The sequence below is a fragment of the Dendrobates tinctorius genome, unplaced genomic scaffold, assembly GCF_039654945.1.
Source record: "Dendrobates tinctorius isolate UK_male_01 unplaced genomic scaffold, ASM3965494v1 ptg000199l, whole genome shotgun sequence".
Lineage (NCBI taxonomy): Eukaryota > Metazoa > Chordata > Amphibia > Anura > Dendrobatidae > Dendrobates > Dendrobates tinctorius.
In genome coordinates this window covers 8,149,383-8,175,537 of record NW_027361866.1, presented here as the reverse complement: position 1 = coordinate 8,175,537, position 26,155 = coordinate 8,149,383, and the positions used below count along the sequence as shown (strand labels likewise).

The following is a 26,155-nucleotide window of genomic DNA, read 5'->3' as shown; positions in this document are numbered from 1 at the left end:
GCACTGCGAACCTCCTCTTGCCTGCAGGGATTCCCAGCATCTTCTCTGATTAGTGAGCTTTGTGTGATATAACGCATGCATGATGTTGCACTGAGACTACTACTAATCAGAAGATGAGCCAGTGATACCGGCATATAGGAGGAAGTTTGCAATTTTTTGGTCCAGCGGCAACAGAGTACCAACATAGTCACTGGAACAGGGTCCTGTGAATCTTTGTGGTCAACTCTAGTAACTATTTTTATGTTGTATTTTTTGTATCTTCAGACCAATACTAAATTTCCATTCAAGCAATAAACAAAAGATAAAAGCAGAACAGATTCCAATGGAGAGGAAGATGATAGAACATAACTCCTATGACCACACATGCAAATTGCCTCTTCAGAAAGAAAGAGGACTTTTACTCTACAGCGCCACCTATTGGTAGTAGCGATCCTACAAGTCACAATCAACCCTTTAACGAGTCTTGTAGTATGACTTAGGATACAAGCCAAATCAGAATCTGCTGGCTGTCACTCTCCGCAAGGAGAAACCTTACTTCTTAGACCCTATGACCACACATGCATTTGTAGATATGTGTAAAGAAACATCACGTCTATGATCATAGCAATGGAGGAATTCAAATTTTCAGTGATTGCAGAGTGCTCGTGCATAGAGCTTGAATATGTAAGTGTATTACATCCTCGGCGTATTCGCACCTGAGTCTTCATTTGATACTTTAGGATGTACTGACTGCTGTCGGATTTCAGCATTATGCTTTGGGGGGATGTGGCTGCCTCAGATGTGGTCATGCACCATCAACCCATCAAAGCAAGACATTTGTAATTGGAATGAAGTAAAGCTAGATCCTAATCTTCCTCAATTCATTTGTGGTCTAGACATATGGCGAGATGAGTTTATTTAGTATTGGGTCTAACCTATAGGAGCCTTATATCTTTATTTTGGTAGCAATAATGTAATTCATGTATTCAGGGTTTGAAAAGTGGTATAGCATTGTGTTTGTACTTCGGTACGTAGCTACATGTAATGAAATGGTGGTCACCCAATTGAAAAACTCTAAGGCTGGAGTCAAACACAACGTCGAAAAATACGGACCGTATAGTACAGCCGTAATACGCATAAATGGTCCCTAAATAGTGCTCCGTATGTCATCCGTTGTCAGGGTGTGGCCGCGTATTTTTCTCATGTCAGCATCCGTATGTAATCCATATGGCATCCGTATAGCGTTTTTTCCTGCAAAATGGACATATAATGGAGCCCAATGACAGGTTTTCAAACACAAACGAAAGAATAGATATGTACACATAGAATATATATATATATATACACACAGTTGTGGCCAAAAGTATTGACACCCCTGCAATTCTGTCAGATAATACTCAGTTTCTTCCTGAAAATGATTGCAAACACAAATTCTTTGGTATTATTATCTTCATTTAATTTGTCTTAAATGAAAAAAGAGAATGAAGCAAAAAGCAAAACATTGATCATTTCACACAAAACTCCAAAAATGGGCCAGACAAAAGTATTGGCACCCACTTGGTTGCACAATCTTTAGCCAAAATAACTGCGATCAACCGCTTTCGGTAACCATCAATGAGTTTCTTACAATGCTCTGCTGGAATTTTAGACCATTCTTCTTTGGCATACTGCTCCAGGTCCCTGATATTTGAAGAGTGCCTTCTCCAAACTGCCATTTTTAGATCTCTCCACAGGTGTTCTATGGGATTCAGGTCTGGACTCATTGCTGACCACCTTAGAAGTCTCCAGTGCTTTCTCTCAAACCATTTTCTAGTGCTTTTTGAAGTGTGTTTTGGGTCATTGTCCTGCTGGAAGACCCATGACCTCTGAGGGGGACCCAGTTTTCTCACACTGGGCCCTACATTATGCTGCAAAATTTGTTGGTAGTCTTCAGACTTCATAATGCCATGCACACGGTCAAGCAGTCCAGTGCCAGAGGCAGCAAAGCAACCCCAAAACATCAGGGAACCTCTGCCATGTTTGACTGTAGGGACCGTGGTTTTTCTTTGAATGCCTCTTTTTTTCTCCTGTAAACCCTATGTTGATGCCTTTGCCCTAAAAGCTCTACTTTTGTCTCATCTGACCAGAGAACATTCTTCCAAAACGTTTTAGGCTTTTTCAGGTAAGTTTTGGCAAACTCCAGCCTGGCTTTTTTATGTCTCGGGGTAAGAAGTGGGGTCTTCCTGGGTCTCCTACCATACAGTCCCTTTTCATTCAGATGCCGACGGATGGTACGGGTTGACACTGTTGTACCCTCGGACTGCAGGGCAGCTTGAACTTGTTTGGATGTTAGTCGAGGTTCTTTATCCAACATCCGCACAATCTTGCGTTGAAATCTCTTTTCAATTTTTATTTTCCGTCCACATCTAGGGAGGTTAGCCACAGTGCCATGGGCTTTAAACTTCTTGATGACACTGCGCACGGTAGACACAGGAACATTCAGGTCTTTGGAGATGGACTTGTAGCCTTGAGATTGCTCATGCTTCCTCACAATTTGGTTTCTCAAGTCCTCAGACAATTCTTTGGTCTTCTTTCTTTTCTCAATGCTCAATGTGGTACACACAAGGACACAGGACAGAGGTTGAGTCAACTTTAATCCATGTCAACTGGCTGCAAGTGTGATTTAGTTATTGCCAACACCTGTTAGGTGCCACAGGTAAGTTACAGGTGCTGTTAATTACACAAATTAGAGAAGCATCACATGATTTTTTGAGCAGTGACAATACTTTTGTCCCCCCTCTTTTTTATGTTTGGTGTTGAATTATATCCAATTTGGCTTTAGGACAATTCTTTTTGTGTTTTTTCATTTAAGACAAATTAAATGAACCTAATAATAACAAAGAATTTGTGTTTGCAATCATTTTCAGGAAGAAACTGAGTATTATCTGACAGAATTGCAGGGGTGTCAATACTTTTGGCCACAACTGTATGTATGTATGTATATATATATATATATATATATATATGTGTGTATTCTATTTGTATATATCTATTCTTTCTTTTCTTTATTAAACCTGTCATTTACTGTATCTCTCACTGAATTGCCGGCTTTTCTAAAGGACACCGGGTGCGTATTTCTCGCAAGTCACACATCTGGTCTGTGTGTAATGCGTTTTTTGCGCACCTATAGACTTGCATTGGCGTACTACGGGCGTAGTACGCTGACAATCGCAGCATGCTGTGATTGGCACGGACCGTAAAATATACGAGAGAAAAATACGGCTGATGGGAGCTTCCCCATAGAGAATCATTGGTCCGTGTGCAATGCGTGTTTTTAATGCCTCTCACTCGTCCGTATTCCTCTCTAGTGTGACGCCGGTCTAACACGGATTACACAAGAACCACAAGACGGATTTTTTCACCCCAGGCATCATTTTAATCAGTGTAACAGCGACAATCTGACAATTCCTGTAGTTTACTTAGCAAAATCCTGCTGATAAATTTGCTTTAAGTCAGGGGCATACACGGACAGAAGATGGCTCCTGTGCAAAAACAATTTATGGGCCCTGTGCGCTCCAATAATGTGACAGTGACACAAGCGATTTGCAGCTTCGGAGGTACAAATGGGCTCCCCTATCTCTTGTAGAAATTACACCAATTGCGTGTTCACCACTGCTTTAAGCTTCATAGTGGGCATAAGCACAAAGTGTAAAAAGTTAAAAGGGGTTTTCTGGAACTAATTTATTAGTTTTTTACTATAGGCCTAAGAACTAACAGGCAGATAGTTGCTAACTACCTGCCTGTTCTGCCCGATGCCGTCTCAAAGCAGTCATTAACCTCTCCTGCAAATGAATCTGCAGCTCTAGATCAACAAAGCAGCTCTTTCTCTTCCGCTCTGCTCTGTCGACGGGGCATCACTGCCGGTGTCATGCTAATTAACAGCTCTCCACAGTTAGACAGCGGGCAGTCAACTGTCAATCAGTATGACCTCAGCAGTCATGCCCCATCAACAGAGCAGAGCGGAAGAGAAGCAGCTGCTTTGTCGACATCACGTCAGCGGAAGAAGCAGAAATTGAGGCAGGATCGGCCTGTAACTGTTCTTAGCAGGTAGAAATCGGTGTACAACAGGAAGTTAGTTAGCAAATACCTGCCTGTTAGTTCTTAGGCCCATAGTAAAAAAAGAAATTAGTTCTCGATAACCCCTTCAAATGTTAGCATACAGTATTTGCAGGAGATTGCGGGTGTGCGATGACACAATATAGAGAGCTTGAATGCACTGTAATGCAAAATCTATTGTCCCCACTCCTATTTGAGAAAGTGAATAAACACCTATGGAAAGCTAACAGACATAGCTGAAGCCCTGTGTTTATTTGGCTGCCCAGGCATAGTAACTAACTACGGTTAGTTATAACAAATTATAATGATTATATCTATATATATATATAAAGCTGAGTGTATAGCCCCGCCCACTTCGCATAGCCACACTCACTGTAATATCCCACATCATCCCGTCAGCCATAGCTACCGGACTACTACCCCTAATATCCCACATTGTCCCATCAGCCAGAGCCACCGGACTACTATCCCTAATATCCCACACCATCCCGTCACAGCCGCTGGACTACTACCACTAATAGTCCACATCATCCCTTCAGAGCCACCTGACTACTACCCCTAATATCCCACATCATCCCGTCAGAGCCACCGGACTACTACCCCTAATATCCCACATCATCCCGTCACAGCCGCCGGACTGCTACCCCTAATATCCCACATCATCCCGTCAGAGCTGCCGGACTACTACCCCTAATATCCCACATCATCCTGTCAGCCAGAGCCACCGGACTACTACCCCTAATATGCCACATCATCCCATCAGCCTGGGGTCAGAACCAGAGCGCTGAGTGGAACGGTCATAACTTCCATACCGGGGATCCCTTTAAGAGAGGCCTGGCATCAGAACTAGAGTGCTGAGTGGATTTGCCCTGACTTCAATACCAATGATCGCTTTCATAGAAGCCTGGGGTGAGAATCAGAGCGCTGAGGGATTTACCCTAACTTCCATACTGGAGATCCCTTTAAGAGAGGCTTGGGGTCAGTACCAAAGAACAGAGTGGATTTGCCCTCACTTCCATATCGGGAATCCCTTTAAGAGGGGCCTGGGATCAGAATCAGAGTGCAGAGTGGATTTGCCCTCACTTCCATACCGGGGATCCCTTTAAGAGGGGCCTGGGGTCTGCACCAGAGTGCTGAGTGGAATTGCCTAACTTCCATACCAATGATCCCTTTAAGAGAGACTGGGGTCAGAACCTGAGTGGATTTGCCCTGACTTGCATAACAATCATCCCTTTAATATAATACAAAGACATACTGATAGGGAATTTAAATTGTGAGCCCCATCGGGGACAGTGATGAAAATGTGTGCAAAACTGTAAAGCGCTGCGGAATATGTTAGCGCTATATAAAAATAAAGATTATTATTATTATTATTATTATTATTAATACTGGGGTCAGAACCACAGCGCTGATTGGAACGGTCCTAACTTCCATACCGGGGATCCCTTTAAGAGAGACGGGTCAGAACCAGAACGCTGAGTGGAATTGCCCTAACTTCCATACCGGGTATCCCTTTAAGAGAGGCCTGGGGTCAGAACCAAACCACTGGATGGATTTGCTCTGACTTCCATATCAATGATCCCTTTATGAGAGGCCTGGCGTCAGTACCAAAGCGCAGAGTGGATGTGCCCTCGCTTCTGTGCCGGGGATCCCTTTAAGAGACCCTGGGGTCAGAACCAGAGCACTTAGTGGAATTGCTCTAACTTCCATACCAATGATCCCTTTAAGAGACCCTGGGGTCAGAACTGCAGCACTGAGTGGAACGGTCCTAATTGCATACCGGGGATCCCTTTAAGAGAGGCCTGGGGTCAAAACCAAGATGTATTTGCCCTTACTTCCATACCAATGATCCCTTTAAGAGGGAAGATGCGCCTAAGGGATGGAGGATGTGTGATGGGTATATGGGCCCGGGAGTGGGTGATTCATTTCTGTCATGTGCCCTCTGCTCCTTTCTGGGGGGCAGACAATGGCTGGGAGCTTATGTTCTCAGGGATGCTAAATTTCTTCCACCCGGTCAGTGTCTGCTGAGGTGTTGTTGAGTGGGAAAACTGTTGCTCATAGCAACCAATCACAGCTTAGCTTCTTTTAAACAGCTCTGGTGAAATGAAAGACGCTTAGTGATTGGTTGGTGATACACACATACACATTCAATTATATAATATTTCTATGCTGTAATGAAAATTAAGTCCCCATCATGGCAATTTGTGTAACGACTTCTGATATAACTGTTTCCCAGTTTTTGTAGATATGAGAAGACACATTGCTGTATGTAGGGAATTATAAATGTAAATATTGTTTTTATTTATGCAAATGAAAAGCAAAATACAGAAGTGAGAAAATCTAGGATAGAAGTGATGTGAATAATAAAACGGGATTTGTAATCCCACTGAGTGATTCAGAGAGATGGATTTCTGGGAAACATCTTTGTCAAAAGAAACCCAAGAGACCTTCACCTAGAAGCAGCACCTGCTGCTGTTCACAATCTCTGGGTTTTTCACATTTCTGAAAAAATTGTGGACCCAACAGAAACATAGAAATATTGTTTTCTTTTTAGAGGACATGCACAAGAATAACTCTTGACCATTGATACTATTCACGACTTCACTGATTCATTCCCTGATTTATGTTTATATAAATGACTGATTCCAATACAAATGCATTTAATACAACTGAAAATATTTATTTCAAGCATTTTTCACAAAATTAGAATATCATCAAAAAGTTATATAAAGCAAATAAAAAGTTATATATAGTGATATAGCATATGTTTTCTTAAAAATGTAAGTAAACTCAAATTACATATTTCTGTTACTTTGTTTGGCAGTTAATTATGTAATTGCGTAGCCCAGCATCATCATGATCATTAACCAGTTATGACAATTTGTCTTCTTGGGTTGTTTATACATATGAAGGCTTGACTAGCTTTTGAGCATTTTTCTTGATGAGGTTTTTGAAGCCGAAACTAGTTATGGGTCATAAATTAAAATATAGCTAAAAGGGGTTGTCCATTACTCAGAAAACCCCTTCTGAATCCCTATGTAAAATAATAACACCTACTGTATACTCCTCTCCCATGCGTGTACTGTTCCACTGATGTAGATACTAGTGCTCCCGGGGATCGCGTGACATTGTTTTGCAGTCAATCAGCACTGGCTTCACACTACCCTAGTATGGACAGAAATGATATCCGCAGGAGGCGGAACGGTGGCTAAGGCTACTTTCACACATCAGGTTTTCGGCGTCAGGCGCGATCCGGCGTCGTGCCGGAATGCCGGATCCGGCAAATGTTTTGTAAAACCTGAAGTGCCGGATCCGGTTTTCTGCCGGATCCGTCTTGTTCTTGACAGACAAAACCGGATCCGTCTCATCCGGTTCATCCGTTTTTCTATCCGTTTTTCGACGGATTACGCCGGATCCGGTTTTTAAAATTGACCCTTGTGGCCTTCCGAACGGGATTGGCTACTGGAAAACTAGATATAGCATGTTCCTACAGCCCTTCTTTGACAGGTTGTAGAGAAGAGCAAGTTACTGGCGAAGATGGATGTTGTCATTGGAAATATTACCACTAGAAGTTCTGTGACGGTTTCAGGGACAATTTTCCACTATACTTTATGTCACCTCAAGGCAGAGTACACTGGGATGACAGAGTGTGAGAGATTTTTGCCCTAAACTTGTGTACCTTCTGGACCAACAGTATATACCTTTGCCAACCAAAGTTGGCTATCTTGTCATGGTCTTACTATTTTTACCTTTAGGCCACAGGTGTGTACCTGGTTGTGTTTTATGCAAAGTATTTCACCTTTTAACAAAAGTTGTGTACATTGGTAGGAAATCACCAACAATAAACACAACTTTTTAGGTGAAATACTTTGCTTCAAACACAACCAGGAACACAACTGTGGCAAAAAGCTAAAATTTACCCACAGTTATACCTGGTTTTGAATACCTTTTTACCTTTGAAATACCCTGTATTTAACCTTTTTTTAAAACATAGTTCGCCGCAGAAAGAAATGACAGACAACCATTGTGAAACGATAATTTAACTTTTATTTTAATTTTTTTTTTTTTTTGTAAAATGTTTTTAAAGTGCAAAAAACTTTTTTAATAAAGGTTTTAAACCCAATGGGCATTTTTATTACAAAAAACACACATTTACAATTCTGTGTACTGTGGGGTGGAAATACTGCTGGAGGGGCTGCGGGACACTTCGACACTGGGTGTGTGGAGAGAGGACTGGGATCGTGGTGGGGAAGGAACAGTTAGAGGTGAAGGTGTGGAAAAAACTACAGAATGGGTGGACATGTGGGAAGCAGAAGAGGTGGTGGGTGGTGGAGTGGAGGGTTGGGCAGGGACTGTAGGAGCAGATGATGTTGATGGAAAGTTGTATGGGGAAGGAGTTTGGTACGGGGAAGGAGTTTGGTACGGGGAAGGAGTTTGGTACGGGGCAGGTTGCTGGAATTGGGGAGATGACTGGTACTGGGGAGGTTGCTGGTACTGGGGAGGTTGCTGGTACTGGGCAGGTTGCTGGTATGTAGTAGGAGGGGGAGGATGAAAAGTGACTGGAGGGGGTGCAGATGTAATAGGAGGGGGAGGATGGAAAGTGGCTGGAGGGGGTGCAGGTGGAGGAACTACAGTGGTGGGAGGTGGAGGTTGGGAGGTAACCTGCTGTAGAGCACCGTGGCACGAATGCATTACATGCATCTGCTGGGTAGGAGATAGTGTTTCCATGCGCTCCACAACAGACCTGAAAAAGGTGTGGTTTGGCGAAGATCTTGCTTCTGAATGCATGGTTTGCAGAAGTGTCTTCACCTCCAGAATGCTGGAGTTGATCTGCTGAAAGCCTGCGGAGATTTGCTCTGACAAGACTTTTAGACAGTTCTGGAAAGATGCATTCAGATGCAATAACTCTTGCGCATAACTCTTTTCCTGACCCCTCTGCCGCTGCCGCCCAGTACCCGCAGGTGTACTAGAGGCGGCAGGGGCAGAAGAGTGGGGTAAAGGGAAAGCGATCTCCTCACCAGCAGCTTCATGTAATGTAGGCGGCCACGATGCTCCTGTGCTGGTGGATGGGACAGATGGGTCAAATGTGTGGGAAGGCAGGGAAGGTGCAGATGTACCGGGGCGGTCGAAGTGTCCCTCGGTGCCGGTCTCCTCAGGGATCGCCTCAGAAGGGTCCAATCGTGCAGGCTCCCGAGTGCTGCTCACCGTGCTGTGGAATAAAGAGAAAAAAAAACAATTAAAATACTGACATGGTATGGCCCTGGCTGAAAAAAAAAAGTTACATCTAACATTTTTTTCACATGTGGTGTGTAATATTTACCTTCTGGTGAGCATTGTTTCAAAGAGGAACGACAGGGCTTCTGCGTACTTGTACTTGCTCCTGCGTCCTCCAGATCCACTCGGGGCCCGCATCTCTTTATTGAACTCCTTCTTGAAACGATCCCTCACAGACCGCCACCGATTCACAATTCTGTTCCCTGAAACGAGAAAGGAGTGGTTAGTATACAACATCAGTGTTTCACAAACTCCAGTCCTCATGGTCCCCAGGGGTCATGTTTTCAGGATTTCAATAGTAAATAGAAATCCTGAACACATGATCCGTGGGGACCACGAGGACTGGAGTTCGGGAAACACTGGTTTACATCAAGCAACCTGTATATACTTACGCTCTTTAATCTGGGCCCGAGCTTCGAGGTCCTCCCAGCGGCCCACAAGGAGAGAACAGATTTCCTCCCAGAGTCGTCGGGTAATGATCAGGTCAGCGTGGCGGCGGTCAGCCATATTCCAGAGCGGCTCCCTTTCTCTGACGAGATCGATGAGGCGGTCCACATCAATCCCTCCATCCTCACCGTCAGAGTCGGGAGCACGCTGTGAAGGCTGTTAAAGAAAAAGACAAAAATAACATAATTAGCCTCCACAAAAGAAATGAAATAAAAAGTGCAAAAAAACAAAGCAAAAATATTTATACTTACACGCTGGTGACCGCCGCGTTGCTGTCGCCGACGACCCTGGGAGGCACTGCGAGGACCTCTTGGCCGAGCACCAGATTGGGAAGACTAGAGAAGAAAACAAAAAATGTTATGTCTTTGGATGTAGGCATTTGTTTGCTGTGTGTGGTCTGCAGAACATTGTTTTCTATGTGTTGTGTGTAGTGTGATGTTGTGTTTCTGCGTTTGATGCAAAAAACTTACCAATTGTGAGCCCACTCCAAGCGTCTGTCCACCCCTTCCTTCTTCTTCTGGGAGCTCCTCTTCATCTTGTGATTCCTGTTTTGAAATAAAAGGCAATGAATAGACATATATTACAGAGATGATGGATTTTGGAAATAAAAACTTACCGTCAAACGCTGACGATGCGAGGGAGGGCTCCCAGAAGAAGATGTGCTGTCCTGTTGATGGCCAGACTCCATGGCTGTGGGTATTGCTGCTGCCAGTGATGCCATTTCTGCTGCTGCTGCTGCTGCATCTCTTTGGCGGCTGTTGAATAAAGAGAAACAAAGGGCCAATGAATATCTTGATATTCCATGGCCCTAGTTTGGAGGAATGGGGGATTTGATAATTACCGTCTCTCATCTGCTTCTGGACTCCCCTCCCGTTCAGCATGCTGCTCCATTTGGGGTGGTGCTGATGGTGCTGCTGCTGCAGATGTCTGCTGCCTTCTCCTGCTCCTGGTTCTTGGCTTGGGTGGCATGTTGGGTGTGGCTGAGGGTCCCATTGTCTTGCTTTTATATATCTCCTGTGGGCAGAGCTACTGAGCATGCTCAGACCAAAAAAACCGGATCCGGCGCATTGCGGCGCTCATAGGCTTTCATTGTGTGAAAAAGCCGGACGCGCCGGATCCGGCGGGTACGGCTTTTACGCCGGAGACAAAAAACGTTACAGTAGACGTTTTTTCCAGACGCCGGATCGCGACACATTGCGACACATTGCCGGATCCGGCGAAAACCAGATGAAACGCATGGCCATCCGGTGCGATCCGGCGCAAATGCAAGTCAATGGGGGGGAAACCGGATCCGGCATTGCATTTCGACGGATACGGTTTCTGTCAAAAGCGCCGGATCGCGCCTGACGGCGAAAACCTGATGTGTGAAAGAGGCCTAATCTTTCATATCCTTTGGATGTCTTGATTTTTCCAAAGGAGGTGAGAATGAAGCCAGCGCTGATTGGCAGCAGGGATTGCATAACATAACAATGCCACCCAAACCCCGGGAGAAGCAGTGCCAACACCGCTGAATGCTACTGGCACCAGAGGTTAGTATAAGTGTTATTATTTTACTTGGAAGACATAGGGATTAAGAATGGGTTGTCTGAAAAGTGGACAACCCCTTTAAACGAAACCTGATAGCTGATATATGCTGCCCGATCCACAGGCAATATGTATCAGCCAATGGCTCTATAATTTCAGCCAGGTATGTTTGACTCTAAAATGCTGCAGGGTTTCACAGACAAACATACTTGAAAAGCTGCTGGTGATACACGAATGACTAGTCGGACAGGCAGGTCCCCGGCGGTTTTTCTCCACCCGTTGTCATTGACTGACAGGTCTCTCCATTCATATATATACAGGGAGAGACCAGTCACTCCAGGGGAACAGGCAAGGAAAAGCCACTGGGGACTCACCTGTCCAACTGGTCTTCCATGCTGCTTAGTCCTCGGCAGTTCTTAAAGTATCTTTCTCCTTGAAACAATGTAGTATTTCAGAGTTAAACATACATGACTGAAATCATACAGTCAGTGTCTGATACATGCTGCCCTTTCCACGGGCAGCAGAATAGGAATAGGCCATCAATGTCTGTTCGGTGGGGTTGCAACAGTCGGCACCCATGTCGACCAGCTGCTACCAGTACTGGCATGCATGAAGTTTTTGGATGCAGCAGTGCCATCATTTTTTATAGTGGCCACAACCGGATACTACAAATCCACTTAAGGGGAGGATGTGTAGTACCCGTTCACCATCATTATAGTTTTGATGAAACTAGGCCATCAATAAAAAAAAAAAAGTAGTGGTCAACCTCTTTAAGAAATCTAAAGGACATCACAAAAAATCACTAACTAACAAAGAATAAACAAATCACAGAGGTCTCCAGACAAACATAGAATGAAGTGCAGACGTCCTACACTTCAGAAACAATCAGTAAGCCCCCATTATGAAGAAATTTGACTAAATGATATTGATTGGAGGATTAAAATCACTGTTGAGCAAAAGGAAGTTTAAGGCTTGTATTTCATTGCTGATAAAAAATCCCTTGATGACTGATGGCTCTCCAACCTTTAGGGAATATGGGATAGATTTACTATGACCATTGAATATTTAGACAGCACAAACACTGATGAGGCAGTCAGAAGGTGTGAACGTGAACCTATTACAAAGACACTGTGTGATACATTTGGTACACCTTTGCTGACTGTCAGACTCAGACACTACTTTACACTACCACTCTACAATACCTCTCGTGTGGCATACTTTAGACCAGTATCTTCCACCTACAAACTGAAATAAATTTTGGTGCATTTTACAACTTGGCAAAGTCAAGGCCTCTTGTCTAGCCACTTTTATAAAAAAAAAATGTCTAGCAAGATGCCAGCATCTAAAATTGTTTTCGTCAGAATTTGGCGCAACTAAAGCTGGAATTCTGGTGCCTCGTTACTAGTAAATCTTCTCCAATGTTCTCTTGACTGATAAACTGCTAGTGGAGCTTTTTTGAAGTCATAGGTCTCAATTGATCTTGAATAAAACTAACACAGCATTTCTTAATTAAAAAAATCATGCCAAAACAATGCATGGAAGTGATAGAGTGATGGGACACAGAGGTGACTGCGCTATTTCTCTTGGAAATTTTAGAGATTTTTATATTAATCAGTTAACTGCAATTGGGTTATGTATCAAGACAACAAACCAAAGCACAAAAGAACCTCTGACTGGTCTAAAAGAAACCAAATTGAGTCTTTTGAGGTCTTTGTTGTGTTCACATTTGAATCCCTCTGAGATGCAGTTGCAAGACCATAAATGGCAGGTGTGTGCACAACAGCTATAAAGAGGGGTTTCCCGTCTCAGCCTGGAATAACTGTTCAGGCTCCAACCACTGGTGGTGGGGCATCAGAAGCAGCCAAGAATGGCTGAGCTACACTGATACTGTTACTCCCCAAAAAACTAAAAGGAATCATGTAAACAGCATAGCACAGCAGTCTACACTATTTCTCCTGCCTGCAACTTCCAGTGCCTGTACTAATGGTTTCCTGTCTGCCTGTGGTCTCCAGGACGTCTCCTGCCTGCCTGCAGTTCCAGTATCTCAGCTGCCTGATTGCGGTCTCTTGGACATCTGCATGTATCCAAGCTACATATTTACGGTCTTCAGGGCATCTCCTGCCTACCTGTGGCTTCCAGTATCTCTGCTAATGGTCTGTTGTCTACCTGCAGTCTCAAGTCCTTCAGCTACCCATGTCCTGTATAACTAACCTGTCTGTTGCACCAAAATATGTTAACTGTGTGCCCACCCAGACCTTGGAGGATCCACCTCACCATGTGAGCCTAAGGGCCTCGTTACATTTAGCGATGCACCAGCGATCTCGACAACGATGTGACCTCGTCAGGATCGCTGGTGCATCGCTAAATGGTCGTTAGTGAGCTGCTACACAGGCAGATCTCAGCAGCGACGCAGCAGCGGTCGTTACTTACCTGTCAGATGCGGCGATGATGACGTCCTGCGCCCGCGTCCACGCGGCGCTCGTCGGCGCCAGCAGGTAGCCCAGCAGGTAGCCGCCGCCGAGAAACGGCCCATGACGTTCTCGTGCGATCAGCGATAGCCAGCGGGGGAGCCGGTCGGAGGTAAGTATCACATGTAGCAATATCGCTAGCAATATTGCTGCGTCACAAAATTTCGCTATGTGTAAAGCCCCCTTAACAATATATCCCATTCATTTCCATAAGAATTGCAGTATCAGTGTATCTGCCTAAGTGATTTTTCTCGTACAACAAAAATGGTCCGAGTTTCCTCAGTGTCTTTTTATCAGAGTGCCATTTCTTAGCATTAGAGTTTGGTCAGAGATTCATCAGTTTTTCTCAAATTAAAGGAAAATTATGAAGGTAAATCCGATTGCACATGGATGGCAACTGAGTGCTGTCCTATTCTTTCACAGACCTAGATACTTGCATCAGCAACACTGATCCAAGACTCACTCAGTCCGCAGAATACACGGACATGGATCAGCCTCATAGACTATAAAGGTACAAGTTCTATCCATGAAAAACATGGATAGAAGTTGTATGAGAAAAACTGACGTCTAAATGAGCCCTTACAGATTCAGTTTCCACATGCCGAATGGCTATAGGGAAGATTATTTGTGTAGATTTGCATTGTGCACATATGCTTTAGGGCCCCGTCACACATAGCGACTCACCAGCGATCCCGACAACGATATCAACGTGTCAGGATCACTGGTGAATCGCTATATGATCTCTGGTGAGCAGTCAAACAGGCAGCTTCACCAGCGATCAGCACAGCGATGCCGAGCGCGCGACGTCGCTGTGTTCGTTAGTTACCAGCGCGCTGATGCAGGGAGCTGGTAACTAAAGTACACATCGGGTATCTAAGGGACGCCCGTCCCTTGGATACCCGATGTGTACGTTAGTTACCAGCAGATCGCTGGTCTCCCGCCTGTCACACGCAGCGATGCGTGCTGGCCAGCGGGAGACCAGCGACCAAAGAAAAATCCAGAGGTTTCCCAGAGCGATCAGCGATACCAGCAGGGGGGCCGGTCGCTGATCGCTGTCACACACAGCGATCTCGCTGGTGAGATCGCTGTTGTGTCACAAAACTTGTGACTCAGCAGCGATCTCGCTAGCGAGATCGCTATGTGTGACGGGGCCTTTAGGCTACCTTGACATTTGCATTTTAGCATATTTTTGGGGGGTTTCCAGCACATTGTCACATTTGATGGTAAAACTATCACAACACAGAACTATTCTTGCAGTCAAAATGATGGCAATCTCAAGAAGCATGACGTCAATGCCGTGCTAAGAAAAACACTTCAACTATGGGCAAGCATAAAAAAATGCACTTAGTTTTAATGTCTCAGAACTATTTCATACTATTATAAAATGATGTAACGCTCATTCTGTGTAATTCAGAGTGATGAATCTGCTGCACATAACATCTAATTTATCTATGTCTGAAAACTATTACTTTCCTCCCTAGTGTTTCCAATCACGTAACTACAGTATTGAGGGACTATTTCTCTGGAAATGGGGGCTGGATATTCTGATTAATGCATCATGTACGCCATAGTACAGTGATTATATGGCAGTACTAAAAATGCCTGTTTCACTAATGTTCTCCTTGTTGTTATTTTTTTAAGTTGATAATGTTCATTCTGGCCACAGAAGTTAAAGATCTTGCTGCGTCTTATAGTCTTATCAACGGTTAAAAAACAAGAAGTGATTTATGAGATCCCTGCATAACAAAATAAGTTATGGAGTTCAAATTGTTCCGATCCCCTTGGAGGTGAGGATTTGCAGAGCTCGTAATCACACATTTTCTACTGTGTGGTGTAAAAATCAAAATAGAAACTCTCATCAATTGTGCTGCTGTGAACGAGAAATGCCTTGGGACAACAAAAGCTTCGCACAGGGCATTAAATTTAATCATGGGGGCCTTAATCACAACTTGGAAAAAGGATCCTCAACTTCTGCCTTCATGAGCAGAATGTTAAAACATAAAAACCTTATCATCATTGTGGTTTCACGTCTGTGCCATACACCTTTCTACATAATGCACAGGGATATGTCTCAGCAGAAACATAGCACACCTGGTAATGTTATTGTAAATTTTAAAGGGTTTGATCACTACTTTTTAATTGATGGCCTATCCTTTGAATAGGGTGTGTATCATGTACCACGCTGTAGCTACTACAGAAAAGACGACGTTGCTGTGTTCCAGCAGAATCTGACAACTTTGGGTGGCCACCGGCATTAGTAACAGCTGATTGATGGGGTTGCTGGGTGTCACACCCTCACTGATATTGTTGGCATATCATGGGGATAGGCCATCAATAAAAAAATTAGTGGCCAACCTCTAAGTACTAAAAAAATTATAAATGTAGCAACAAATGTTATAAAACATTGAAATTGATGAAGATAGGGACAATTAGCAATTACAATATCTAACAAACTCCTTCCTCTGGATCAACACTGTTTAAAGCAAGGGTGCACAACCTATGGCCCAAGGGCTGCTTGTGGCCCGCAATGCCCTTTTGTGTGGCCCCCAATCATCTGTTCACAGACATGAAAGTGTCTAGTCTCATGAATATTCCATGCCATGGAGAAGACACATGGTGTGAAGGACAGAAAGGAGTAGACGGGGTGAAGAAGCAGCCACTGTTTTACCCATTGTAGTTTATGGCAGAAGGGAAACATTCAACTGTTTTATCACTTGGCAAAAAACTACAATGGAGAGAACTGAAATCATGGTGGTTACCTTTCTTGATTGTCACCCAAGAGAAGGGTACCTGCAAGCTTCCTGAAAGGTGGGAGCCCTAAAAATGGAACCAACACCTACCATCTTAAGATATTTTTGCCACACACTTTTAGTGTTCAATAAATGTCTCAGAAGGTAATACTGTTGTAATATTGCAGCCCTTGGAGTTTTTTCAATCTGACATTGTGTCCCTCAAATCCTATACACCTGATGTGGGGGAAACTTTCAGTTAAACCATGTGCGGCATGAATCAGAGCCTGGGTGTATAATTGCAGCCAAGTACAGTGGAGAAAATGAGTATTTGATACACTGTCCATTTTGCAAGTTCTCCCACCTACAAAGAATGGAGAGATCTGTAATTTTTATCGCAGGTACACTTGAACTGTGAGAGACAGAATCTTAAAAAAAAAAATCCAGAAAATCGCATTGTATGATTTCTACATATTTCATGCAATAAAATGCAAATTAATTAAGTATTTGATACAATAGAAAAACAGAACGTAATATTTGGTACAGAAACCTTTGTTTGCAATTACAGAGATCTCATGTTTCCTGTAGTTCTTGACCAAGATTGCACACACTGCAGCAGGGATTTTGGCTCACTCCGCCATACAGATCTTCTCCAGATCTTTCTTACATTTTCTAATAATTGTGCCAACAGTTGTTGTCTTCTCACTAAGCTGCTTGCCTATTGTCCTGTAGTCCATCCCAGCCTTGTGCAAGTCTACGATTTTCTCCCTGGAGCCCTTAGACAATTCTTTGGTCTTGGCCATGGTGGAAAGGTTGGGGTTTGATTGTGTGGACAGGTGTCTTTTATACAGGAAATGAGTTCAAACTGGTGCAATTAATACAGAGTAGATTATGGTAATTAGGGCAGAGTAGGAGGGCTTCTTAAATAAAAACTAACAGGTCTGTGAGAGACAGAATTCTTGCTGGTTGGTAGGTGTTCAAATACTTATTTCATGCAATAACATGCAATTTAATTATTTAAAAATCATACAATGATTTTTTTTGGTTTTTAATTTTAGATTCTAACTCGCACAGGTGAAGTGTACCTACAGTAAAAATTACAGACCTCTCCATTTTTTGTAGGTGGTAAAACTTGCAAAATCAGCAGAGAATCAAACACTTATTTTCCCCACTGTATATTTTTCTGTGAAACACTCCAGCGTTTCAGAGAAAACAAGGTACAGCGATTTGGTCAGGGCCTATAGGAATAAACAGGATTAGTCTGCGCCCCCAGGCTGGGTTCTCACCACATCACCTTCGTCAGAGACACGCACAGACTAGTCACATCGCTTTTACAGTCCCTGATTGGATTATTAAACTGTGTTTTATCTGAGACAACAAATAGAAGATTTTCCACGGAAATGTCAGTCCTGCCTCTTTTAGCCAAAGACTGTGTAAAAATTAGAAGATTTTCCAGTCGATTCTTGATTAAAGTATTTCAAAAACTTTTATTCCAAATCATTAAAATTGGCACTCACAATACATCCAATCATGATTTAGTTTCCCACTCGTTTCAGGCTAAAATAAAAAGGACTTAGTCATGTAGGAAACTACATGCTGCTTGGATTTATTGTGAGTGCCAATTTTAACGATATGGAATACATTTCTTTTAAATATTTTAATCAAGAATCAGCTGGAAAATCTTGTATTTGTTATACAGTCTTTGGCCACCAGGATCAGGAGTGGCATTTCCATGCTGAGAATTATTGAACGTCTCAACTAATGTGAGCCGGACTACACCTGTTTGTTTTTCTGTGAAACGCTGGGGCATTTCAGAGGAAGACATACCTGGCTGCGAATGGATTGTGTAGCCAGGCTCTGATTTTCGCAGCCCATGGTTTTGGGCAGCATGAATCAATGACAGGTTCCATTAAATAAAAGGTTGAACTTCTATTCTTTAGAAGATTAAATTATGAAGCAGTTTATGCATCAGTTTTCTTTAGTTTTAGGTGCCCCTACAGCTAAAGAAATACGGCAAAGTAGAGCATGAAATCAATCATGTAATTGATTTATTTTTTTATGTAATATAAAAATGGTATAAAAAAAATGTTTACACTCAGCTCAAAGAGTAAGAAACAAGAATCGGTGTGAGATTTACTTTATTCAACACACTATAAGCTAGACAGACAGATTGTTACACGCAAGTCCCTGGTCAGGGCTCTGCTCCATCTGCCCAGGTCCGTTGAACTTTCTGGAGCTCCACGTCGGGCTTTCCAGGTGTCCTGGCATGCTTCCAATGTGATGAACTGCTTGGGCCTATTTATGGACCTTGGTAATGAATCTGAGACTAGACTTGCACTGCAATATGGACACGGGCTGCAGGACACCTCCTGTAGATCAGCAACTTCTAGTGCTTCTTCCTACTTGTCTGGGACTTATAGTGACCCCCAGAATTATGTCTGCTACCTTTGCCTGGGTCTCCTGGACCACTTCTCTATGAACACCTGCGGTTTTTAGAACGTCTTCCTGGCTATGTGCGGTTTTCTTGGTTGCTGACTTTCCTATTACTCCGTATTGTTATCTGCTACCTGCCTGCAGTTTCCTGCACTCCTTCTCCTTGCTTACAGTTTCCTGACATCCTCTGCCTGCCTACAGTTTCCTGCATTCTACCTGCTTGCCTGCGGTTTCCTAACATCCTCTGCTTGCCTGTGGTTTCTTGACGTCCTCAGCCTGCCTGCGGTTTCCAGGATTCCACCTGTCTAGCTACGGTTTACAACAAAATAAAGTATCACTCTGTAGCGCTATAGCATGCAAACAGGTAAAATATGAAATATAAATTGCATTACTGCTCTTGAAAGTATAAAAAATTAGAATACTTAGCGCATAAATTGGGCAATTTATTTGTACAAGGCAGCCGCGATAAGCCAATTCTCATTGCTGGGACCTATCCTGTTTAAGACTCCTATCTTAGGCTGAAGTCTACATTGATATGGTAAGGTAGAATCCTGCTGTAAGTAAAACCGCCTGAGGCTGAGGGGTGGACCGCTCACTCAGAGAACCCATGTATACAAATATCAAAAGACTGACCATCACTTCCAAACAGAAAACAGGTGTTTACTAAGAGTAGCCATCTCTATACATAACCAACAAATATAGTTGCACTCTGTAGAGCTATAGCATGAAAACATGAAATATATGAAACTTAAATTGCCCTACTGCACTAGAAAATATGGAAATAAGCGCTACAGAGATTCTTATCCTGTCTGTATGGCCTCGTCTGCAACTCCCACCCCATTCCTTAACTGCCAAGTCGTGACAGCTTATAAAAAAATGCCGAACCACATTGACATTTTTTTTCTATACTTAATTTAAGGTTGTGAACTTATAAGCTAGATGCCACTGTAAAATCTATATAAAGGGACAAATCATGGCAAGACTCCAACTCACGCAGAGTCATCCTACAGCGATCGGAGAAGAAATCCCTCCTGCAGATATAAATACAGTACAATAGCTAATTGAACAAAATCCGATAATACATGAATTACTAAATAAGTAATAATTAAACAGTTGCAAAATAGTGATTATAACAGAAGTACTAGGGAAATATTTCCTCCACTTCTTCTTTTCAAAGAAAGAGATAAGACAGAAAGTTACATCTCTTCATGAATCTCATCCTCCGCGTAGTAAAACACAAGGCGCACACATACTGTACTCCTTATTAAAGGGAATCTGACACCCTTTTCTTGCAGCTGCCGGCATTGGCATCAGGGGCTTATCTACAGCATTCTGTAATGCTGTAGATAAGCCCCCGATGTAACCTGAAAGATAAGAAAAACACGTTATATTATACTCACCGGAGGGGTCGGTCCGGTCCAATGGGTGTTGCGGTCCGGTCCAGCGCCTCCCATCTTCATACGATGCCGTCCTCTTCTTCCCTTCCTGTAGTGGCTCCGGCGCAGGCGCACATTTCCCTGCCCTGTTGAGGGCAGAGCAGAATACTGCAGTGCGCAGGCACCAGACCTCTCCCAAAGCCTGTGCACTGCAGGACTCTGCTCTGCCCTCAACAGGGCAGGGAAAAGTGCGCCTGCGCCGGAGCCACTATAGGAAGGGAAGAAGAGGACGGCATTGTATGAAGATGGGAGGCGCTGGACCGGACCGCGACACCCATCAGACCAGACTGCCCCCTCCGGTGAGTATAATCTAACGTGCTTTCTTATCTTTCAGGATACATCGGAGGCTTATCTACAGCTACACAGAATGCTGTAGATAAGCCCCTGATGTCAATGCCGGCAGTGCAAAAAAAGGGTGACAGATTCCCTTTAAGGGCTCAGACACTGAAAAAATGCAGCATTGTACAGTAACCGCAAAGTGAATGAGATGTCTGAAATCTCATGCACATGCTGCTTTTTTTCCTTGCTGTTTGAACCAAAGAGTTATTTCACATCTATAGTGTGTTAATTATTTCTGCATTTTTTAATAGTTTTTCACCCATGGGAAAAAAACGCAAGTAAAGCACACAAAAACATGCACATTTCACACAGCATTTTTCCTGCTAACACTCTGGAGTTTGCAGCAGAAAAATCTGTTCTAAGCACTCAACATGTGCACATAGTCTAAATCAAAACCACTTTTGATTAAAAACTGTACATCTATGGAAGCAAAGCTGCATGAATTATAGTTCCTCTCTCACAAAGTCATGTCTCCCTTTGCTTAGTGCTTCGTTGCCATGTATACAGTCACATATTATTACATAGTGTTCTTCCTTATTATGTTTTATAACTAGTAAAGTTAGACACTCACCAGACACAGGGAAATTATGTATAATTTGTACACTATAACATTTTAATTTATCTTTTATTCTGGGGCACATGGGGCTTTATTGTACAATTACTTGCTTGTTAAAGTTATTAGGGTTAACATAAGGGCAATATAATTTTATTATATTGATTCATTTATAATCATATGAAATGTTCCTAAATTGGAGCCTGGTACTAAGCTGCTTGTCCTGAGGACTAGTTGGAGCTGACTTCACGAACAGCTCCTATTAGATCCATCACTAGCTGTATAAATGATTGTGGCATCCTTCTAGTCGTGGCCGCATCCAACCATTTGTCAAGACAAGAAACTAAGCTTCCTTATGCAGATGCATTATTAAATAAAGTTTTAGTTATACATTGCAATATCCTCAGCCTGGAGAGTTTAACTATCTGACCTCGTGATCTTAGGGCATGGCTTAAATATATTCTTAAGGATGAAGAGTACTTTGAGATATTGTATATAATCCAGTAGTGCTATGATAAAGACCTTCTGAGATCAGCTTAGGCTTTGTTCACATCTGCACTTTTCAATTCTGATGTTCTTCTCTTTAACAGGAACAGAAGAATAAACTGGAAGACATCAATAGAGCCCGATGTAGCTAACTCACTGAGAAGAGTCTATCGAGTTTTCCACAGGTACCATTTTGGGCTTTTGGAGAGTTTTTGATGTCGCGGATTTTCTGCACCTTATAAGTAAATTTGGCTACTTGCATTTTTTTTATTTACATACGTTTTTAACACGTTTTGACGCTACGGGTTTTGTCTCTTCTTATGACATGTTTTACATTAAGCTGCTTTGTTTTTTATTCTTCCTGGTATTTGGCTTTGACAAAACTTCAAAACTTTAGTGATCTAGTCATATGTGGATTATATGCAGATTACACGTGTTTTCGCTGCATAAACGCATGTAAACATACGCATTTATTACCTTCGGATTTTCCGCATCTAAAGGAAGTCTTTGGTGAACATCTGCACATAAATTCATGCTCGCAGGAGAAATGGACATATTACAGATTTGAAGCACGCACCGCAGGTCACTTTACGCTGAATTAAAAATAAACACATTGGGCGTGAGGTCTCCATAAATCCCATCTACTTTGTTGGAACCGTAAGACGCTACAGTTTTTGACACAGCAAAAATACGCAGAGTCAAAAACTAGCTGTGGGCACAAAGCTTTAGAGGGAAAAAAAAGCAAATCAAAACTCCAGAATTTAGTGAAACTAAACACAATATTTTATCTTCTTTGTTATACATTTTTCTGGCCCTGGAAGCCCCGAAGTTGCAGAGGTTCTCATTCCAGGCGAGCCAGCAAAAGGGTGAGATTCTGTCATTTGCACCATCTTATGTATTTGCTGGAACTGTACTATATGTTGTTGGCTGTTGGTGATCCAATAAAGTATTGCCACACCGTGTTACCTTCACCCGGTGTTGTCTGAGTAGTATTCGGCCCACGGGAAAGGAGTACGGGCGTTTAGTGGTATGAACCCTGGTCCATCTGGTCTTTCTAACGATAGCCAGGCCAGAGGACGACAGCACCCACTGACCTTCATGTCTCTATAGGGGCCCTGTCACCTTAGAATTATCATCTTATTGCCATGTATTAATTCCTGTGCCAATGAACCGTATGGCTAAAAGTTATTTCTGAATTCTTAGAGACATAATAAGATGCTGGGTATCAAGGGCCCATACATGGTCTTGGACATAAATACACATGGCCTATAAATACACATGGCCTATAAAATATACATGGCCTATAAAATATACATGGCCTATAAAATGCCAGCTTTGATTAATTTCCTCTTTTTACAATACTCAAAAATGATTGAATTTTTAGTACTGAAGCTGCATTTGCCCATAGTAGAGGAAAAAGCTTGTTTTTAGGAAGATGTATTACTATACTTGTTCTAGCAGACAGAAGAATGTAGTAAAAGTTCCTTAATTTCATAAAAATATTGTCATTCACTACATAGAATCTTCTATTACAAGGGAAAAAAAACTGAATTGCTTTGGCTAACTAGCTGAATAGTTCAATTCTTATTAGCATGGCCTGCAAAATCAAAAACACATAAAAGCTTCCAACAATATCACTGATGTAAAAAAAAAAAAAAAAAAAAAACTTCGTAGGGGACCAGGATACATTTCTTTAAGAGTTATTTTACTTCTCAACAAGTACACTATTATTATGTATTGTGAATATATTTTTTTTAATTAGTGCGGCTTGGAGTATACACAAGTGCATTATATACGGAAAAATAATACAGCAGGTACTATAAGCGAAAAACACTAAAAGGATTAAAAAAAATCCTCCAAAAATATTAAGAAATCACAAAAAAAAGATGCTTACCTGCCTATGGCTCAAAACATTTGCACTATCAGGGTGCAGTGGCCCAACTAATTATGGCAACAACACAGGTGCAGCAATACCAATATAACAATCACTCTCAACTACCAACCCATGCGGCCTCATTCACACAGGTAATGCAGAGCATCCGGCTTACAGCCTATTACAAACGCCCATACTTTTAGATCAGGCCGGCCGGCCAGTGCCTCCCAAATGCATACTGTGTGAACAGAGGCCACAGTTACAAAGCCATATGGGCCCAACCACACCCTGAAAAATAGATAAAGTGCACAAAAACATATCAATATATGTAAGGTTTTATTAATATTATGGCCAATATACGTAAGCTCGCAACCCACTTCACGGGCCCTTACATTTGCGAGTCCTACCACTAAACATCAAAAATTGCACTATAGTGCAATTGTTTTGAGCCATAGGCAGGTAAGCATCTCTGCCTTTTTTCAGTGATTTCTTAATATTTTTGGAGGATTTTTAAAAAAAAAAAAAATCCTTTTAGTGTCAGTGATTTTTTGATGTTTAGTGGTAGGACACGCAAGTGTAAGGACCCGTGAAGTGGGTTGCCAGCTTACGTATTGTGGCCATAATATTAACTAATACCTTACATATATTGATATACAAAATAAATAGAAGAGACAGAAGATTCGGCACTGCTCCTTAACCCCTAGTTCCATGACTGCTATTCAAGTCCAAAATCACACACCTGGACAGACCGCCAAACTACCGTCCGAACGGGTGCTCAATCCAGAAAAGCAGACATGTAATCTGATTATGTACAAAAGAGAAAAAAATCTAAGTGGATTCTCCGAAAGAATGCCACAGGACCTTTAGGGTTAAATGAGAAAATAGATATATGGTGGTGTTTTGGTAGGAACTGCTCAGTGTTTGTATTTCCATATTTTATTATGATAGAGATTTTTTTAACTTGTGTTTTTTAATTCTGTGTTTGATTAATTTGTTCACGTTTCACTCCATTGGGGGAGTATTAGTTGGAAATCAGGAGGTGTGTCCACATGTGTGTGCTTCTAAATTTCCATCTGCCTGCATTCCAGCCTCAGGACCCCTTGAAGTGCAAGTGCGTGAAACGGCCGTCGTCCACTCTCTGTACGTTCCTCTCGTGCCAATGCCTTTTAATCAATAAAGAATTTTCACGACAGAACGGTGAGTGCAATCAATTTTTTTTTTATCTTTTGTACATAAACATATATTGATATGTTTTTGTGCACTTTATCTATTTTTCAGGGTGCATTTGGGCCCATATGGCTCTGTAACTGTGGCGTCTGTTCATACAGGATGCATTTGGGAGGCACTGATCTAAAAGAATGGGCGTTTGTAATAGGCTGTAAGCCGAATGCTCTGCATTACCTGTGTGAATTATGCCGCATACAGATTGGGATCTTTTTTGTGTGGACTAGTATACTGAACAATCACCCCTCCATGGGTTGGTAGGTTGAGAGTGATTGCTATATTGGTATTGCTGCACCTGTTTTGTTACCATAATTAGTTGGGTCCACTACACCCTGATAGTGTCATTGTTTTGAGCCATAGGCAGGAAAGCAGCTCTGCCTTTTTTCAGTGATTTCTAGGTATTATAAGCACTAAGATGTATGAAAACATTGAATATGTGAAATTATACATGTGGAAATGTAAACTGCATTACTACTGTACAAAATATACTTATAAAATGAAGGTACTTAGCGCATAAATAGGCCATGAGACTAAACAAGGTGAATTTTCTTTGGAGGGATCCGAATGATTTCTATCAGATATGTCTCTCCTGGACCAGAAGACCAAAAATGTAAGGGTCAAGTAAAATGCAATGATAATTAGAAACAGCTTTGGACTGATGGGAGGAGGAGCGCTTAGCCATCTAATGTGGCAATCACCACCTCCAACAAAGGGAACAAAAATAAGGCGGAATGAAAGGGAATGGCGTGGTGTGGCAGGAGGCGACACGTGTACAGATTTAGATCTTGCTGCCGGCTTACTGGATCAGCGACCCTGCCTCCTGTGAACCCGCCGCACTGCCCACATTTTAACATTATGACTTTTTTCAACCCAAAATTTGGGGTGTGCCTTATAGTCCGAAAAATACGGTGTTTTGTTTCTGTGTGTTGTGCATACTTTGAAAATCCACACAAGCCTCAGCTTTTATTTATGGTTAGTGTTATGCACAGATGGTAGTAAACACGAGAATAAAGTATCTCAACTATGGAAAAACTGCATAAACCCACCTGTACAGGCTATAGTATCCAGTAATGCAGGCTCTAGTGGCTTCAGGCCAGCTTGGATAAACCCTGAACTAAAAAACTGAAGAAGAAAACTCGAACCTGGCTCCCTGAAAGGCCGTTGAATGCATCACGTGCCTCCAAAGGAACCGTGGGAGAGTGCAGTGTAAGAAAGAAACCCCAGCAGTATACTTATCTGACTGGCCAAGATACAAATCAGTAGAGTTGAGCGAAACGGGTCGAAAAATTTCAAAA

At 42.5% G+C, this 26,155-nt stretch overlaps 1 protein-coding gene and 1 long non-coding RNA gene across 3 annotated transcripts in view; one reads left to right on the top strand and one right to left on the bottom strand.

Annotated features, from left to right (window-relative positions):
* VWC2L (von Willebrand factor C domain containing 2 like) overlaps positions 1–26,155 on the bottom strand; it is a 252,623-nt gene that overhangs the window by 142,902 nt on the left and 83,566 nt on the right. The window lies entirely within an intron of this gene.
* The window catches only part of LOC141056768 (uncharacterized), an 80,074-nt gene continuing 78,627 nt past the window's right edge, over positions 24,709–26,155 (top strand). Inside the window, exon 1 of the long non-coding RNA XR_012221933.1 lies at positions 24,709–24,833. This is a non-coding gene — a long non-coding RNA (uncharacterized lncRNA). The remainder of the gene's footprint in view (positions 24,834–26,155) is intronic.